Raw genomic sequence first — 21,275 nt, 5'->3', positions numbered from 1 at the left:
ATTTTAAAAATACACAATACAACAGAGGATACATGCAATAATTTTGAAATCTTGTCAATTACAGTAAGAACAAATAAGAAGAAAGGACAATCACACATTACACACCAGGCATATCTACATCCTCTAAACCGACTGGCTGGTAAATCAGGAAGCAAGAACCACTTCCCTGTGTGAAAAGCCAACATCCTGCACTTTAAATATTTATAGACAACAAAAACTCCTAAACACACATCTCAGCTGCCTCCAAAGCCTATTGGCGCATGCCATCAAACCCTCGTCAGGGAACTTGTACTTTTTAAAGCAACTTCTGTTTGTTGCCTTGGACATTTCCCTTTGAAGTCAATCAGTTGTGACGTCCCATCTATGATACACAAAGGTCAGGATGATCCAACAAATACTTAGTACTATGAAATAATGATATAAAGAATCATTATTTACAGTGAGACAGGGGGTCACAGGTGGCCCAGTTGTCTAAGGCGCCGCGATTCGATGTGCAGAGTTGCGTCCCTTGGGCATGCCAGAAACCTATGATTGTGGGTTCGAATCCCGGTTCACCCCGATTTTGTTTCTAGGGTTTGTCAGCACCATACCCATGCTCGTGGGTTTCACCGAAGTGGTAAATATCTGAGACCTACATCACTTCTGGATTTCCTCCCACATTAAGCTGACACGCTGTGATATAACTGGAATACTGTTAAAAACAGTGTTAAACCCAACACCCTCACTCACTCGCTACAGTGAGACAGATGTCGTGAGACAATGACATTTTCTGTGACCGAAGCTAAGTGGTGTCCTTGACGCGTGCTCTGCTATAATACTGCAGTCTAAAGACCTCCATAACAAAGAGTTAGAAAAGGACAACCTTGACTTTCAGGCTAAATCTTAAACTCTGATTACACGTGAAACACTCATAGATCATATACTTGGGAAAAAACAATAGCTGGAGGAAATCAGTTGTGGCTGTTACCATGGTAATGATATGTATCACAATAGGGAGGTTGCGACTTGTAACTGACATGATTCATGAACACTTGACACTTTTAAGAAGCTGTGTTTCAGCATTGAGCCGAGACCTGACCCAACACATCAGGTCATATGCACATACCATCAGGAAAAAATTCATTTTGATTCAGAATTACAATATCTTGGAGTTATCTGTTGTCTGTACATCAAACGTTAGTCCGTAAATCTTTTCTTACATCACTTGGGTTTCAGCTTTCGATTTCAATTCCATTATTGCCTGTATTATGGACAAGATGGAATAATTAATACATGTATCAAGATAAAAAAAATTACCATATACCTACATATCCATAAGACCGATCATCCAAATTAAGTTATGTAAGTGCCAGTGGCTAATAGAATAAGCTTGCTTGCAGTTAGATATATCTGTAGGTTTTACACAAGTCCAAAATGCAAAAGTTCTAAGTGGTCATGGTGACACTTCAAGTGGTCATGCCCTAATGTCAAGGTTAGAAGCATCATCTTGCAGCTACTGAGAGATTTACTCTCACTCACACTGACATCATTGAGGAAGTGAAACTTTTAAAGTGTCTTCCAGAAATGATAGCTTAACATCGTACAAGTACATGGTTTCAGATCAGTTACTTTTCTTATGAGACAGCATGACTGATTGTTATCTAAAAAGATATTTTTCAATTTTCAATGGTACTTGTCTCCAGCAAAATAAGTGCATGTAACCACTAAAACGAATTGTTGAGTCTGACTGTGTTGTGCCGCTGAAGATCCAGCTACATCCGAAGCCAGCAGATCAACTGACATTGGTCCTTAGAATCAATGGAAATTCTTCAACAAATCTTCTATAATCATGATAATGTAATCATCTTGGCTTTCACTAAGTTTCAGTCATGCTTCATCAGCACCAATATGCATAATAAAAATTATGCCATATTACCATGGTTACTAGGGCTGGCTATAGAAATAGATTACAGAAATCGATAATCGCTAACAAAATATCAATCAATTATCGATAAATATCAGAAAAGTAACTTTAACAAGTTAAAGTGAATACGTAAGAAAATCACGGAAGGAATCAACATAATTCACACCACTGTTGAGCAGTGACACATTCATGCATAACATTTTGTGGACATTTGAGAAATAACAAAAACAGTTGCTTTCCATCTTCGACAAATGACATTACTGACAATAACTAATTGTTTCGGTAAATTTAAACTCTACATTTCATCATAATAGTTTATTTAAGTTATTATCGATGACAATATCATATCGATTATTAATATTTCTAAAATTCCGATTACCGATCTTTTTAGCTGGCCCTAATTCAATAACCAAGAATACAAACCAGTTTACCTTTTATTTTGGGACTCCAATATGTGTCTCTTCTTTAAGATTGTCATTGCCCTAATCTCCAAACCCTGCAAAAAATGGAAAACAATCATAGTTATTTCTCACAATTTTCTCCCTGACTGTAATCAATATACAGCCAAAGGCTGGTGAAAAATTGGGGTTATAAATTTAATACTCTTCAAACTAATTACTAACATCAATATTGCCCGTCCCTCCTGCATCCCAACTCTGCCAGGTAAGAGAGACGTCATCCTACATCAGGATATCAATGTTACAATGTAGATGTTATTTTATGATAACCATGCTGTATGATACAAATTTATTAATATCAATATCATATTAATAATTCACTGCCACAGTGACATTTATTGAGATTACCATGGTTAAGATGAACAATGACAAGGCATGAACTTCAATTTTAAACATACAGAGGATCAGCCTAGTTTAGCATTAAGTGGGTTAAATGCAGGTTGCCAAAAATATTTTTTATTTATACACAAATAAATTATCTAATTTTATATTAAAAATGATCGATCAATACATCATGACACTTTTGAGTCGATATATCAATACTAAAATACCAATAAATGACACCCCTACCAGGTACCCACCTCTATCACGATGATCACTTATGCCCCTTATCTTTCTATCCCCTTGCCTGGCACAGACACACAAACATCTGCACTCCAGGTGCTATGTATCAGTCTTTCGTCTTTCATGGCCAGACAAAACAAATGATTTATCAATATTACAGGGCACTGTGACATAATTCAGCTGTTTCCCAAACTTCAACTGCAGTATTCAAATACATTACCAAATCACATATGCAATGTCAATCAATCAGGCAACTTCCTTTCAGCGAATTTAATCAACTTCTCCAAAATATGCTAATGGCACATACCTCGAAGCTTAATGTACTTAAAACTGAAATTGATTTTTCCACATAACTTGGGTTCACCTTGTCAGAGACAAACTCCCAGATGTGTCATCAACTGTGACTCATAGATAGATGTTACAGCACCTGGCATTGAGGAAAGATTCTGTGAGTGCCAAGTCGCCAAACTGTAGAACCAGCAGAAGTATTCCGCCATACAAGTTATCAAGTACTCTGTGACTCAATCATTCACGTGAATCATTCAACAGCAATGCACACTTGTGTATTCACCCAGAGATCCTTCATGTGCTATTGATTCATGATGAATGTATAAGCGCCGGTGAACGGTTTATTACCTTCACAAAGCATTCAGCAATTGACACGCCATGTTTTACACCATTATCTAGTCATTTCTTGAGCTCTCTATACCACACCTACGTGTCATGCAGTGAAAATGGACAGGACCATAATTCATTTTTGTATTGCAGAGAGCGGCTTGACATGGCTCAGCAGGATTTCACTTTCATGGCATAAGATTTCATAGCAGTTGAAGGTTTCATGGCAACTGAAGGTTTCATGACCTTTGGTTTCATGATGAGGCTTTATCATGATGGTATATCTAGGGTGTTGATATGTAGGTTCCATTGAATATAAGTCTTGTGTCATATATCATGATATAGTTTCCTCTGAATGTTAGTCTTGTGGAATATATCATGATATAGTTTCCTCTGAATGTTAGTCTTGTGGAATATATCATGATATAGTTTCCTCTGAATGTCAGTCTTGTGGAATATATGATAATACATAAATCATGATATATACATGATATAGGGCGTCTATTATATGTAAGTCTTGTGGCACATGATACAAGTTTCTAGGCATTGTGACATACAATAGGTTTCGTGGCTCATAACTATCTCACGATCATGCTCGTAGCAAGGTGTATATAGATTTTTCCAGGTAGAAGGCAGTACCAATTATTAATGTCCACAGCTTACTAGCGGTGCCTCAGGGTCTTCTAAGGTTTTTAAAATCAGCAGAGAAATTAAGAACGACATCAATGAAACTTTGAGCAGAAGAGAGAAATATTCCATGATTTGTACCTCCTTGACATTGCTTGAAGATTCTTGTGAAACGTGTTGGCAACCTTTGACCCATATAGACCTGAACAGCTCTTACAAATCTAGTAGGCAAGGTTTTGGCACAGACTGCATCCTCTGTTTCTATATTATGAAGTGAGGAGCAAGCAAGAAGAAAGTGTGTGAGTGAGTGTTGTTTTTGTGAAAGATACCAGGAAACTCCAGAGATTTATACCAGAGCAGTCCCAGATCACATCTTATAAGTAGCAGTACATTGTAGAGCCATATCTCATTCTCCAAGTAGTATCTGAAGTCAATGTGGCATGTATGACTGCTATGCCAGGTGTTGTTCCTGGGGGCTGTCTCAAGAAATGTTCATCAAATATTTCCTCGGAAAAAGAAATTTATTTAAAAACAAAAAATATACATGCCAAGTATGTCAACAACAGTGAATAATATGAATCTTTTGACTGCACAAGATACAAATATTCATTAGCAAGTAGGCATTTTTTGCTATTATCCCTGGGAGTTTAGCTGAGAAGTCCACAGATGTGACTGACAGACATCCAACAGCCATACAGATGTGCAACATGCACCCCTACAGACTGAACAGCAGAAGACCATATACCGTATTCGACGTAATAAGCTCCCTGCTCTAATAAGCGCCCACAGCAATATTTGCTATTATATCGGCTAGTGAACAATCCCAATTAGCACCCCTTCGGATTGATCAATGTACACAAGACTTATTTATTCGCGTACAATACGCACTCGTGTGTTATATGCACCCTTAATTATTGGCAATTAAATTCTGGAAACATATATCTGCCATACATAAACATTTCAGGCTGTCAGCATAAACCACGAAAATGTTTTTTTTTCACCAAAATAATATTCTAATAAGAGACCCCTATATCTAATTTTGAGAGCACCCTGGGCACTTATTACATCAAAAACGGTATATCCCTTCTTCTTCTTTTTTGGCGTGTTTGTGTGCGCCCCACACAACGTTATGCATCTTACTGTGACGTCACAATGTTAGATTGCACTATGACGTCATACGATGTTAGAACTTAGAGTGCACTGTGACGTCACAGTGTAAAAGTATAACTGTACTCTTGAAAATTATATTTGTGAAACCGGTTTTGTACAAGCAACTCCATTTCTCTGCAACCCTTCGTGAAATGTACACATGTACTTAAACTAACATATGCAAAGAATTTCATCAATGAGGTAATCCAATTTGATGCATGACTTTCCAAGCTGCACATGAAGCCCAAATCATGAAAGAGATCCCCTGGAAACTAATCTGAAGTAGCTCCCCTCATCAGTGAAATCTGCCCCTGCTGACACAGGCACAGTATACCAGAAAAACCCATCTCCAGCATCTGACAGCCCTCACAGAACATCTGTTCAACCAAAGAGTATGATCACATTCTCAGCCAGATGCTCCATGCAAAGGCTTCAGCACACCGACTAACTGCCATCCAAAGATTCACTTTTTCTTCTAGTGTGTGAGTGAGTTGGGTTTAAGGCCACTATTTCAGTCATGTGCCAGCATGTCAGCTAAATGTGTGGTGAGGAAAGCCCTAGAGGTGATGCAACTCATGAGCACAGGTGTAGTGCTGACAAACCAAGAAAAATAATTGGGGCAAATCTGGATCTTAGAGATTAACACGATAAACCTGGGTTTGTTATCTTGGTGGTCCACGGGACTCAAAATCTTTATTATTGGGATCCCAGGTCAGAGAAATATCAACAATTGAATTCAGGACTCAACCACAAGTGACACCAGACTGGGTATGGTCAGAGACCATTACAGTCAAAATTACATATGGAGTTCCCAAAGTGAATCCTACCTACAAATGGTTGTGTTAGATGATTGTGAAGCATCTGACTGTGCAATGTATTTATTAAATGATTACAGATGGAAATTAATTTCAAGTGGTACCAAACACACACAAATGGCCCTTTAATCAACATTCACACCTTTACAGTAAACTTATCAAAACACACACCCCTTACCTTACCGTCCCTTCATCAACGTATCCACACACCCTTACAGGCTCCAGCCCAAAACAAAACATGTATTTCAATGATCAAGTAATACATTCGGTGTGGCCTACAAGAACTGTTTTCACACTGGGCGTCAAGATTCCAAGGATCTTAGTCTAACATGAAGAATCGGATTTGCCAGTTATATTACTCTTAATCTTTTCAGCAATGAGAGTATGGATGCCAGAGTCTGCCGTCTCTAACATGCTTAATGGAAAACTGTCATAACAGCAGTCATCACAGGAGCCATGAGGACTTTCAAGAGGCTGTGACCTGCCGAGTCTGAAGCTGAAGATTCCAGGCAACAGATGGCAAGGTTTAACCATTCAAATATTACTGTGGATGAAACAGACATTCTGGTGGCATCATCAATACTTCTGACACTCTCTTGCATGCTGTTAAAACAGTTGTGAGGTGATAAGTGAGATGGGCAATTGTAGCATTTAGCACATAATTTCGGTCACATCATGACATGTGAGCTCAATGTGCAAAGAAGCTTGTTAATGTTGACCACACTGATGAACCCAAACAGTCACTGTTGCTATGTGCTGCAGTCAGCAATATTCAAGCTGTATCACGGCAGCCTGTAAATAATTGACTCTGAACCAAACAAACCAGTGACTGAAAGCTTCCACAACTATCTACACCATCAGGGTTACGATGATACACATCAGCCACTGCACAGTGCCCCACCAGTCAATCCCCTTTTAGTCGGTGCTTTTGACAAGCTAGAGGTAATAAAGACAGTACAATAACTTCTCCCACTCCCCGCCAAAGCATTATGTTTCTGGTCCCTGCCTAAGTCATTTTCAACCAAGGATGGGTAACTGCATGTGACACACAATGCAAGGCATGTCTGTGCAGTTTGCGAGTGTTGAGGGGAGTGGGGGGGATTATAAGACCTTTCGGGTTTGTCCAGTACTTTTTAAACATTACTCTACTCAACTTTTATAAATCACCTCAAAAAGGGCATTCTAATACCAGAGACAACTATGTTTTTCCTCCAGAATACGAGTGAGTGGGTTTGGTTTTACGCCGCTTTTAGCAATATTCCAGCAATATCACGGCTGGGGACACCAGAAATGGGCTTCACACATTGTACCCATGTCGGGATTCGAACCTGGGTCTTCGGCGTGAAGAGCGAACGCTTTAACCACTAGGCTACCCGACCACCCCTCCAGAATACGAAGATTGTACTGTTTGAGTCAGCGTTGGTGAATAATGCAACTAAGATTTTCAAAACAAACAAAAATGCTGTGTCATTGAGTCATTTCAGGCCAAACTAGAGGGCCAGAAACACATCAACTTTTCTTTTTTTGTGGGGCTTGGGGTAAGTGGTGGTGTTGCCAGAACTATTACAGTATTAGGTTCATAATTGTACAAACCACTACAATCGTCCAATTGTTTTCACATCAGAACAGTACTATTCCCATAAGAACAACATTAGAATGTTTTGAAAAGTCTTCCAGCTGAGGCTGTATGGTTGGCCAAACAGAGACTCAAAGACCCCAAAATAGACTGCTCTGAATGAACTGTCCCATGTTGACCATCTTGTTTTGGACAACAAGATTTCTTCCTCAGTATACTTGATTACATTAGAATGTAAACATGTAGGCCTTTGTGTCACCAGTCTCCACCAAGTATTATGAGCCATACATACCAGGGCTCAATTTTAGGAACTTGATTTCACTTGCACCAGATGCATGTTGAAATGAAACACTAATCGAGCCGTGCATACTTAAAACAAACCGGCAAAAATGAGTTCACACTTTTCACACCTATACCATGTAAACACAACAAAGTATATTTGCCATTAAGCCAGCCATGTATATATAGTACCATCTTGATCTTAATTATGTTAATAAGCTTGAAACTGTAGCTCTGAATCACCAATTAATTGCCCTCAGTAAACATTTTTCAACCTCAGCCCTACAAGGTAAATACTGCCTGTTAACTGCGAGATCAGCTCTGTTGCAGAGACAAATCCAGAGGGCATGTCACTGTGGATTTATCAGAATTAGTTGGATAAGGTTGTCACGTTACGGGAAGCTGATTACTGATTATGTTCAAACTGATCTTTAAGAGGATCAAAGTTATGACACAACACGAAGACATTATTGATGAATGTCTTTTCAAAGACAGTAAATCAGGTGAAAGATTCATCATGGATTTCACATGGTCTGATAGTAGGTAGTCTTGTTTGTATAGTTTCTAATCAGTATTCTCACTAGGATGGGGTTGGAGCTTTTAGAGTATTTTAGTTATACTGCAGTTAATTTTCGGCGGCAAGCTTAAAGTGACATAGATGTAAAATATTATGAAACCAATAAACACAGGTATGTCATCATGCTCACAGACCAAGGACGATATTCAGTGCCAATCTGGAACTGGAACCCATGACAAGCTTACAGACCTGACTGCACAACGAGATGCAGTTTGCAATATACTAAAGAAAAGTGTGAGATTGCACAGCTACCTCGTAGCCCCTAACAGGAGGATTACGAGAAATGGGCCTCAATAAATGTGGGGAACTGAACATGCCATACAAAGATGTCATGCAAAGACCTCAAGGCTATACCATACAGTCCTAATAATATCAAAGAAACATTTGTTAACAATAAAAAATAAAGATTTCATTATAAAATATGCATGTAAAGCTTTTTTGTCATATTCTAGCTATACAAACTCAATATGTCCAAGGTCATATTCCAAATTCACCTGAATTTCATCCCCTCAGGAGATAAGATAGCAATAAAACAGTATGCAAGGCTTCGGTGAGATGTGTGTTACATTATGTACAAGGACACGTTGGTCAGGGTTGTCTTTGATGTGTACATTCCTGGAGTAGCCAAGTAGAACTATTGACTGGAGACTGTGGAGTGTGAAAAGCACTCAGGAGATCATCTCTGTTTGAAACACGATATATTTTACTGTCGATCTCAATTACCAAAACTTTCTGGAAGTCGGTCATAAAGTCTGGGAGTATGCCAGCAAAGTTTTATCTCAGAATGCAGTAGTTGGGTATAAGCAGGATATTGTTCTGGATAATGTTTTTGTCTCATAAGCATGAAAATGTGGGTCCTAGGGTAGCCATTGTACCAAAAACAAACAAAATATAAAATATTTGTGAAATCTTATGCTGATTAAAGACAGAAATTGTCCTGTTTAAATTCAGATTTGATCAAAGACATTCTAACACAGACAGTCCAAACTACATGTATTGCAACTGAATGCATTTATAAGACAGAAGTAGCTAGCATACAAAGTACTATTATTCCCACCCGTGAGCAAAAAGGCTGACAGTACTGAAGCACTGATGCACCCAGATAAGAAACCCTATTACAGTAATACACATCCCCCATGACAACAACTACAATACACCTCACATGTATCGTGATACGGATCATATCCAAGATTGTTGCAATAACCTGCACATCAAATGGTTTACAAACAGGTACTAATCAACAGCTGAAACTGAAAGCTACCAAGTCCATCATTCAGTTTGATCCTACAGTAGTTCTGTGTCTTCTTCAAATAGCATGAACATTTGACATTACCATGATAGCAAAGTAACTTCTGAAGAAAAGGAATTCAGCTTTTATTCCCCACTCATAATCATGAACATGTTGTATGAAACTTATTTAATCATCATAATATTGGCGTACATACCACATCACACCAGTATACCGTGTAATCCCTACCAACCACATTAGACACCTACAAGGTATAGCCCTAACATGTTCTGAGGGTTAGCAGTCATCAGCATTATCATGGAGTTGACAGGAATATCTCAAGCCCCTCCCCTTCCTTTCAGTCTCAGGATCGGTGTTGAATAATACCATATTTCCTCTATATAAGCATGGATCTCTTGTAAGCGTTCGCGGTTTATATATGTCATAAGCACTGACCTGTTATATGCCCAAACCTGTTAAATAGTAAGCGCTGTCCAGTTGAATATACTTGTGTCTTATAACCACCTACTTCTTGTTAGTACTGGCCTGTTATTAGAACTGGTCTCTTACACGTACTAGGTTTTTTTAAGTACATGTCTCTTATTAGAGGAAATACAGTATACTTACTTCCTTCATTAAGCTAAGCCACAACTAACACATAGGGAAATGATCCTTAGTGAATCGGGAGCATTACTCAGTCTTATGTTGTACACTAATCTTTTCCAGTCAGTTGGTAAACAACACAGCCAATTGGAGTGCTTCCAAGTCTTGGGTGGAGAATGCACATCCTTCTAGTTCAACAGCAAGCTCTGTGCAAATATATGTCAGGTGCAAGGATCCACAATATACCACGCAGAATCTCCACAATGTCAAGATTAATGTAATATAAACAAAAGTCATGCACTGGATGCTCACATATCTACAACACAATAACAACATTGTTATAAATAGTGCATAAATCATAAAGCCAAACTATTATGATGAATGACTTTTGTTTGGTTTGTTGTTTAATGGAAATGATGCTATGGATTTAAAGAAAACAACATATTTGATGATATTCATTTATGAAAAATGACTGAACAATGTTGTTGATGGTGCAATCAATTGTATTTCTGATTCATCAGTGTTGAAATTTAAGGGAGGATCTTTGGCCCTCAGGGTTAAGTTTTATTGTACCTTAATCTCAGACCCCCCTTTAACATAAGGGCCACAACAACATGGACATTTAGGATCACTGACCGTCATTCCTAATTTCAAACACTGCATGAGAAATGTGCTTTTAAAATCGTAGTTAACCTAATTATTTTGCAGGTCAAACTGACCTTGAACGAAGATGCAGTATGCATGCAGGGACTTATCTAGACCTGCACTGAGGTCGATATTTGGCCCCAAGTCAGTAAGAATTCCCAAATTGGAGTTACAAATTTCCTAATTCATGTTAAATAGTAATAATTAATTATGGCTTTGTTTTTCATTGACCAATTTGAACAAAATAACAATTGTTTCCCAAATTGCCTGCCAAGGGCATGTTGTTTGGAATCCTGAATAAATCCCTGGTATGTCATCTAATAATATAAGGAAAACAAAATACTACAGATCTGATTTAATAGCTTGAAAGTTGACAGAATAAAGTTAGATGAAATCATCCACACTGGCTTCAGACGTGACGCATCACACTGTTTGAAATCTCGTTCATGTCAAATCCATCAAGGCTAGACTTTGTGCCAACTGGTGGCAATAAAATGTGATCAATTGCATCATACATAAAGAATCATAAGCAGATTGCATCAATATGTCATCTCACATTGTCGTTCTTAATCAACCCCATCACCAAAAGGCTCATCCGGACGAAGGTAGATTGTTTATGGAAGTTAGTGGTGTTTTGTTCCATTATTCACTCAACAAACACATCTCCACGAATTGTACATACCTAATTCCATGCATGGTTGACACTGTGAAGTACCTTAAGTCCAAAGAAAGCTCCCACTCCCATCAATAAGCCAATACTGTGTGTGTGCAGGGTATGATCCTGCATAGCTCCATAGCATAGCATTACAATATTGCAATATCGTCCTGTGTGAAGTCTTCACTAAGTAGGTTCATGTTGTGGTCAGTAGTGACCAGTTGCCAGGATCTGGGGTGTTACATCCCTCTGCTTAAAGCCACACTGACCTTTCTACTGGACTAACCAGTCTCTCACAATACTTCAGAGAATTCCACAGTGGGACTCCAAGCAGCATTCAACACAAATTTCTCAAAGGGGCCATCTCAAAGATGTAATGGGTGGGCTATTTTTTACAAATAAAAGCAAAAAAAACAAATGGATGAGAAAAATTCTAAAATAGTTCATCACTAATTTATGTGAACTGACAGATGGCAAATACTTGTAAAAATCAGACAAATTTTAGTCATCAATTTTTTTTTTTTAGGAATACACTTAGATTGCTTTGTTTGTTTGTTGTTTAACACCGCACTCAGAAATAACCCAGCTATATGACGGCGGTCTGTAAATAATCAGGTCTGATCCAGTGATTGACTTCATGAGCATCAATCCACACAATTGGGATACAATGAAATGCATCATTAACCAAGTCAGCTAGCCTGACCACCAGAGCATATTGCATTTAGACAGAAAAATATCAAACTTTTCACAAAACTCGCCAAAGTAATCAACAATACACAGGTACACACAACACACAGAACGTTTCTACTTGGCCAAAGGATAATACTTATCAAAGGGTTTGATAAAAGTGGACGAGTGCTTATTTCTTTCCCTGAACTTGTAACATAAATACTTCCAATGGGAGTAATGATCACTATAGTATACACATCAGGAAGTGCTGACTTTGGACATTGTTTTCAATAGATTTTAGTCAGTTAACATAATTTGCCTTGTATTCTGGACTGTAGTCAGTGTCTACAGATAGTTGCTTGTCTCCAACTGCATTAGAAAATACAATGTTAAGTACCCTGGTAACAAATATTTGTCCAAACATTCTTAATTTTACAGCTATTAGCCAAACAGGAGCAGTGAAATGGGGATTAACGCCACGTCCAATATTATTGCGATGTGTGTGTGTTTGTGTGTGTGCCGCAGTTAAACATGAATCCCTCACTCAGACAGTACATGACTCGAGCCGACCAGTCCTTCTTTTAGCCCTTTCATGCCGAGTGCCAGGCAGGGTAACAAGTAGTACCTTATTTTAACATCTTTTGGTATGATGTAAATGGTGATTGAACTTCCGCTCTCCGGGCAGACATCTACCATAAGACATCTACCATTAGCCAAACAGAAACATGAATAAAAATATACATATTTTAACAAACTTTGGATGTCACTCTGCATATATGCACCTGTGTTAATGCGAACTATGACCTACAGGTGTGAGATCTGAACTTTCTAAAGCACATAATGCTAAGAGGCCTTAATAAGATATGCTCCACAGTCTGGTGCCAACTTCCAGTCATGGTCGAGATTAGTTGATTGCAATTAGTGCCAGACAAACTGGTGTTTGATTGACTTGAATTAAAATTTCAAGGACTGCCAAATTGCCATGTCCCCATTAACAACCTGTAAATGCATAACAATGTGTCATAAGTATGACCATCAGGTATGACTAGCAGGTCAGGCCAACATGATCAAAGACAGCAGTCTCTGTGGTCTAGGGTCAGCATTCTTCACCCAAGACCAACAAGGAGCAGGAAGGTGGACAGGCAGCCTAGAGGCCTAGTGTCATGTTTGCTAGCTTGTTATCACATCCGTGACAGACTCGCATTACCTGGATAAAGTCTGTACATTCGTAGAAGTAGGGACATCTAGACTTTCTAATGTGCCCTTGTGCCAAATACCTATCAGTGCATTAATATGTTCTGTGTGTTCAATGTCCTGAAGATGTGGGATCAAGATTGGGTTCCGTCTAATTATAGGTACCCAACAGCATCCCAATGATAAAACAATTCTGAATGTTCAATGTCCTACATCAGTGGGATGAAGACTTGGTTCTGTCTTCTTGAACCAGAAGCACTCTTGATGGTTGACCAAATCTGTTTATTCCATGTCAAGGAAAATATTTTCTTGATTAACATGATTAAGTACTTGCCTAAGCATTTTGAATATGTTACACATGACAAAGGGGTATCCTTCTGGGAAATGGAAATATTTTTTATAGTTTGTGACTTTGCACCATGTACCATTTGGTTGGGAGATTTTAGCAGTGATAGCTACACTGGGCATGGTGGGTGGTCTCCTTGACCCAGATACCAGATTACTTAATTACCTGTAGATGTGCAGCCTAGACACTAGGTTTCCTTCCTATCTGACTGTAATAAGCCTTAATGTTTAGAAAAAAAACCGATGAAACAGGAAAGTTGTCAACTTTCATTTTGTCTTGTTTGTTTCACAATGCTTTTAGCAGTATTCCAGCCATATCATGGTAGCCCTATGAAACCAGGTCCCCACTTCCACAGGAAACAAGAAGCATTCAAGTCAGATGAAGCTTACTTTGGGGGATTAAGAAAAAGTCTCCAATGAATGACTCATCATCATTACCTCAGCACAAACATTCAATAATGTTATCATGGTTACTGCAGCAATAGAAACGACCATTTTTAGCCCACTAGTCCTTATTAATGATAACATGTAGCAAAACCCTTAAAAATGTCAAATTTCTACTGGATCTTATGATACCTAAGCTATTGTGCAGTTTGGCAACAACTATAGGATTAGTGTCAATATCCATCGCTGCCATAGTAAAACGCCTTCATTGTGGCGTGAGTGAGTAATTCCTGCTTCACGCAGCAATGTCCCAGAGCTAGGAATCACTGTGGCCTGTAGACATGGTAGATATTAGGGACACAAAAACAAGTGGTTGATAGCATGAGTACACCACTAGGACCACCTAGGATTCCAAACTGAGTGTCCTTGGCAGGCAATTTGGAAAGAATTATTCTTTTGCACAATTGGTCAGTGACATACAAGTCACCTGTGCTCTTTATATATGTATGTATCTAAGGATTGACTTTGTATTTTTTTTGGTTCATTGAGGTATGAATCGAAAAACCTTGCTAATAATTATATTTGACAACGTAAAACATGTTTCATCTACAACAGTTTAACCAAAAACAAAATGACTAGATTGATAAACAATCCAAGTGTAGCAATGCATACTGTGGCGTGACATGAATCAGGTGATCGTTTAATTTATGCACATAACTTGACACGCCTACACAGTCAGTAGCCAATCAACGGAGAGCAGAATCAAATTAATGTTCACTGGACTTGTCTATTAAGGTAAGAGGCGAAAAGAACTGCACAGTCAGACTGTAACGAACCAGAAGAAATATGTCCGTGAAAAGGCCGCTGTTTCAAATGACATGGTCAGTTTCAGCCAGATTCAAACATTACTTCTCTGATTATGGTAAAACACAGTTGGAAAAATACTAGTTAGAAAAGAAAACCGAAGACATGAAAGTTGAACCGAGGCGAGCGGGAAAAAACAAGCGAGCGAGCCTGCACGTTTGCTGTTTCATTCATTCTCGGCCTTCAGTTTCAAAGGGTTGTTTGGACAATGAATATGCATGAAAGTCGCTAAATGTCCTGTGCATGACGATACACTTGAGCAGAAAGTAATATTGGGATTCCCAGACATTCCGAAGTAATAAAAGTAGTGCGCCTCGGTGGGCGTGGCTTAATTTTTTACATTCAATGGGAAATGAATGCAATAACACGTTCAGCTAATCAGAATACAGGAATTTCAATGAACACAGCGAAAATTTAATTATGTATGTATGAACATGATGAATGTTACAACTTCTAATTTGGGAATATTTACTGATATTCGCTGCAGACATAGGGCCAAATATTGGCCTGTGTGCAGGCCTAGATACATCAAGGCACAATCAGCCACACCATACAGTTACAACAAGCATGGGGTACTGGTGCCCTTTGAAGAGAATGTTAAAACCAACATCAATGTTGTTTGATTTACTGGTGAGCCTTTCCTAAATTTTACAAAATGTAAGTAGTGTGTTTGATTGAAACAAAGAGATTTGTTTAAGAAATTTACCTCAACATGCCCAAATCAACCCTGCCACTTTTACTGACAGCATTCTGTTTTTGCCTCCTGCCTCTTAACATACTAACCAAGACAAGAAGTCAAACAAGAAATTAATTTTATTAGGCCTCAACAAAGTTAATCCTAATGACAGTTCATAGTTCATAAGTCAGGACAGGAAGTCACCAGGACTAGCACACTTATTACTTATTACTAATACACAAAAAGTACTTCCATTTTTACAACTATCCTGAGATGCATATTATGACAAAGGACACTGTACACAATGGTACATAATATTTTCATTTGATAAAATTTGTGAATTTTCTTCACTCACATTCCTTAAACAGATACTCCAGACATTCCACACCTTGATACTGATAGCACAGTCGGCCACATCTTTCAGCATGCATGGAAACTCGCAGCAATCTCAAACTACCCCTTCTTTAGAATATATGTTTACTGGTGAGGTAGTTCAAACTCAAACATAGGTGCTAGGAGGAGAATGCCAGGTTTCACAAAAACACAAGAGTCTGAACATTGCTGAACTCACACACAATTTGAACATCTGGAGATAATTTCTTACATACATTAGCATTTGAAGAAGGATAAAGTTGCAAGGTATTTTAGGAAATGTGACATATCCCGCAGCAGAGCATTTGAAATGCCAATACAACCAGGTACCATGGGTTAAGGGCTGGCAAATTCCATGAGAAATGGATGTTTTCAATGCAAGACCATTATTTTTTATCAACTCAAAAAACAATTAAAACATTGAATGGCACAATAACCGAGAAGATGTTTTCATAGTTTATCATGAAAGCTCCTGAGGAGTTATCTGTGAATCATCTTGAACAAGGCCATCATCAATATGCCAGCTTTATCACTAGGAGCTAGAGGTGAGGTGCAATGTGCTTTAGTGTTTTGTCCAAGATTATTGCACTTACACAGCGACGTGTATGCATGTGTATGTGTACGTGTGGCTGCGTGTACTAGTCCGGACGAATGCTGATTTAATAGTGCCAACCCACATGAATACCCCACTCAGACACAGTATACTGACTCTGAGCCGACCAGTACTTGCTTAAGGCTCTTAGCAACAGGCAGGGTAACAACAAGTACCATCTCTTAACGTTATGACGCTTCCACGGATCGAACTCATGACCTTCTGCTCCCCTGGGCGGACGCTCTACCACTAGACTACAGAGGTGGTCACTAGGAGCTAGAAATAATCAAGTCTCTGTCAGGCAAAATTGTACTCTGACTGTATGGATTGTTGTTTACAGGCTGCAGTGATAGAACTCAAATGTTGCTGAACCACATATTTCCTACCACCTCTCAAAACATTTTACAAATTATCTTACACCAGCACTTACATGTTAACAAAAATTACTTAATACTGTTAATACTTTGGAAACTGCAACTTGCATCTACACCATGTACATGTCATTTCATCATGGTCATTTGTAGGTATTTACTCATATTATTTCCCACCTTTGCTTGACAATATCTCTTCAAAATAATTTAACATGGATTATATTTCCTTGATTTTATTTCCAAATTTTAAACATGTAGGGCAGTAAGGAGCAGGATTATTCCTTTTCAGTTAAGTTAGGATTATTGGTTGTGTCAGCAGCTGAAACTCTGTACTGGTCTGTACAGTCAAACAGACATGTTAAAACATTATTATTACCTTAAAGCTCACCACAAAAATGTAGCACACAACAACATGGCTTCAGAATTCCATTCAGATTATCAGGAAATGAAAGTAAATGGAAGGAATCAACACTAACAGTATAGAATGTCCTCAAACTATCAAAGCAATAGAAACTAACATATTTATCCCACCAGTCGTTACAATGATAACAGACAAAAACCCATTAAAATGGCAACTTACAACTTCTTCCTGACTCAAAAGTGTCCACTAGCCAAATCAAAGCCTAGTTTATACTCTTGCCATTTCAAGCATACTTTTCTTGCCTCAATAGTGGCACCACCCCATGTAGAACAAGAGTTGGGTCCCTTGGGATGAAAATGCGATATCCAATCAGTTTGCTGTTCTTATTTCGAAGGGCTCCACAAACATGACTACCATATAGCACAATCCTTAATTTCAGAGCTAATTTCCAAGAGCTGAATCAGTCTAAACTTGCCAAATCAATCTAGACTTGCGTTGGACTCCTTTCTTAATTTATACTCAAGGGTCTGGGACACAACCTTTCGACTATCTCAATGTTATTATCATGATTATATTTCAACAGCTCAGCTACATTAATGCACTAGCCTACTTAAACATTGCTACGATTGATGTAGTATGAATCAAAAAGAGTCAATTTGACCTGTCAATGTGAAGTCTACCAAGCATTAGACTTACAGCAGAGCATTATTAGTTCAGGAAACAAAGAGAGAGTAACACATTTATCCATTTTGGGAACTGAACCTAGTTCTTAAGTATGACATGCAAATGCCTAACCCACTATCCTAGGCTACCCCATCGTCACTGTCCAGATCAAAGAACCAACCATTTGAATAGGTTTAAATACTGCTTTACACAATATCACAGATATGTTTCCGAACCACCCATATCTACAAGTGTCATATTCTCATCTCAGTCAATTCTTAACATGAAATCAAATTAAGTATTTCAATTCACTGCCTAATCTGCTAACTAAAGTAGATGGCTTTAAGTAGACCAATAGGCATAGGGGATGGTAAAGTAACCATTGGATAATTTTTGTTCCATTTGAAGATTTCAGTTGTCTTTATTTGTTATGTTTGTAGGAAACATAGTTTCAAATATATTTCTTCAGGTGATGGGTGGTGAGAAACACATCAGCTTATTTCTTTATATACAAATATATACACATGGCTAAAGATTAGTTGGAGCCGTGCAACAGTGGTAAATATCATGGATATTGGAAACTGTCTCAAGAGCATTTTTTAGTTTCTTTTTTAGATCATTTTGCTATAAAATTCTACTTGATCAAAATCTAGATGCTAAGTAAACAAGTTAACTTCTAATCCTGTATAAAATGAACTTAAACACCTTGATTGTAAAACTGACCAACTCAGTCAACATACCCTACTGACTATCTTGGTTGATACATGTTATCGTATCCCAATGGCATAAGTCGATGCTCATGATGTCAATCACTGGATTGTCTGGTCCAGTCTCGATTATCTACAGACCACTGATATAGCTTGAATATTGCTGAGTGCGTCGTTAAACAACAAACAAACTGAATATACATGTAATACACACAATGGACTATTAAGCTGACCGGGGACACTTTGTAAATTGTAACACTGAACAAATTATCTACCACTGCAAATTGCAATCACCCGTTACCTGAGTGTTGCTTATTGCAATGGCTTTTCATGAACATAACTAATGCTTGAATACATAAATGATATAAACAATAGAAACAAACAAAAATTGTAGATGCCAGTCAAAACTGACAAAACAGCAACACTTGTCATTAATTGAGTATGCGTGAAAAATTGCTTTCTTAAAAAGAAAAACAATCTGCAATATCATTATGAAGAAATGTGCCCTACATAGAGATCTACAAGCATTGGTCCAGAAATATGATTCAGACGTGAAAGAGTGATAAGATGATTCATCACACTCTTCCTATTTAGAGTAAATATCATCACCATAAATGTATTACCATGTCATGTATGGGAAGAGGTCAACACATAAGTAGTAATATTAATTGAACATTACCAAAAACAACAAATTACTATCAAAATGTGCATGTTATGGTTATTTTGTTGAAATGTACATGCAAATGAACCTATTATCAAGCATTACTGACTGTTAACTGAGTCTTCACAGAAAGTAATACCTAACTTTCTGATTTTATTTCTGTCTACAAGAATGAAACTGTCAACGTTCGAGCCTAGCTGAGATAATCTCTGTAAGCCACAAAAGCACCAGACTGAGCCCATTGATTGTTTACTTGGATTTTGAGTGACACATGGTATCCAAATTCCAACACAGTTGGTACTGGTACAGTTCAAGCGTGTCATTTCAAATGTTATTTGTAGACATTTGTTAGAATCAACACTAGATGCATTAGAGTAAATGATCTTGTAATCCAGGGTCCCATGCAAGGCAGTCCCACCCCCACAGACTCTGCGAGTGCAAAACTTTCGGATATTTCCAAATTTTGTTGTTTCTGCGATAATCTTTCTCTGATCGCATTGCTGAAGCGTACTCTTTATAACAGCCCCAATGCATGCAAGGGTTAATGACAGAAACTGATCTAAAACTTACGTGATAATGTTAATTCCATTGTATTTCGAAGTCTACTAGTTTATATTATCGCTGACATGTCAAAGCCTTCTGTGTAATGGCTGCCTATGAGTCATCTGCGCATGCGTAGTGCCATTAAAGGAAGGCGAACCTGTTGGTGAGAGCAAAGGGGCTGCTCTCAAAACGTTTGAGGTTATTTTATTATTTCAGCTGCAACTTTGACTAACATCTAGTCTCTGAAATGGACAGATTTACAGAAAAAAAAACAGATGTGAAATTATCTTTAAAAAAATATAATAAAAAGGAGCCTAATTATAGAAACTCTCTTCATTCCTGATACTGCAGTAATCTAGTATTGCCAAACATTAAAGACTAAAGGATGTAGTGGATATATTTGTTTCAGGGTCTGTTTGACAGACTAGGCGCAATTCAGTTCCCCCGTTATTTCATTATTTGTTCATTGGCCAGAAGGATCATTAATTCAAAAGACGTTGGTATACTTGCAGTTGTTTAAATGCACAAAATGATGTACATTGTATTTATCCACTGAACAATTAGCTGACGTATATCGCGCGCATATCAAGTAGGCATATTCTCCAACTACTCTCCTTTAAATTCTTTAATATATGAACCGTTTGATTATTATCCTCGTTATCTTACATCTTAAAATAAGATGAACGTTCTACTCTTAATCGAGGAATACAAGAAGCACGTCCAATGTTATCTGTAACATATATCATACACGGTGGGTTGCTTATATATTGGTTGAAGCGTTGGCTGACCAAGCCCAGGACCCGGTCCGGGGTAAACTAATTTATGTTGTTAGTTTGTTTATTTGTTGTTCAACGCCGCATTCAGCAATATACCAGTTATATGATGGCGGTCTGTAAATAATCGAGTCTGGCCAGACAATTCAGTGATTGACATCATTAGCATCGATCCACGTAGTAATAGGATACAATGACATGCATCAATCAAGTTAGCGAGCCTGACCATCTGATCCCGTTATTCGCCTCTTACGATGGTTGCTGCAGACCTATTCTAACCTGGATCTTTACGGGTAACTTAATATATGATGTCCCCCTGCTTCCCTATATCTGAAATATTGCTAACAAGACGTAGAATTCAACTCACACATTGTAATAGCGTTGCTCTAAGGCTGTAAAGGAAGAA

The 21,275-nt window shown here is 38.1% G+C and overlaps 1 protein-coding gene across 16 annotated transcripts in view; it reads right to left on the bottom strand.

The window, feature by feature from the left end:
• The window catches only part of LOC139456386 (CAP-Gly domain-containing linker protein 1-like), a 113,155-nt gene extending 92,942 nt beyond the window's left edge, over positions 1-20,213 (bottom strand). For 11 of the 16 annotated variants that reach the window (XM_071238060.1, XM_071238051.1, XM_071238057.1 and 8 more), the window contains exons 1-2: positions 20,124-20,213; positions 2,335-2,399 (exon numbers count right to left, since the gene is read on the bottom strand). The gene's annotated coding sequence lies outside the window, so the exon portion shown is untranslated. Of the gene's footprint in view, positions 1-2,334; positions 2,400-3,232; positions 3,255-3,289; positions 3,411-11,721; positions 12,033-20,123 lie in introns of those variants that run through there. The other 5 variants (XM_071238052.1, XM_071238055.1, XM_071238053.1 and 2 more) reach the window with 5 other exon arrangements.
• Positions 20,214-21,275: the final 1,062 nt, after the last annotated feature.

The sequence above is a fragment of the Haliotis cracherodii genome, unplaced genomic scaffold (assembly GCF_022045235.1).
Source record: "Haliotis cracherodii isolate W230 unplaced genomic scaffold, xgHalCrac1.p SCAF_11, whole genome shotgun sequence".
NCBI lineage: Eukaryota > Metazoa > Mollusca > Gastropoda > Lepetellida > Haliotidae > Haliotis > Haliotis cracherodii.
This window is presented reverse-complemented; position numbering and strand designations above follow the sequence as displayed.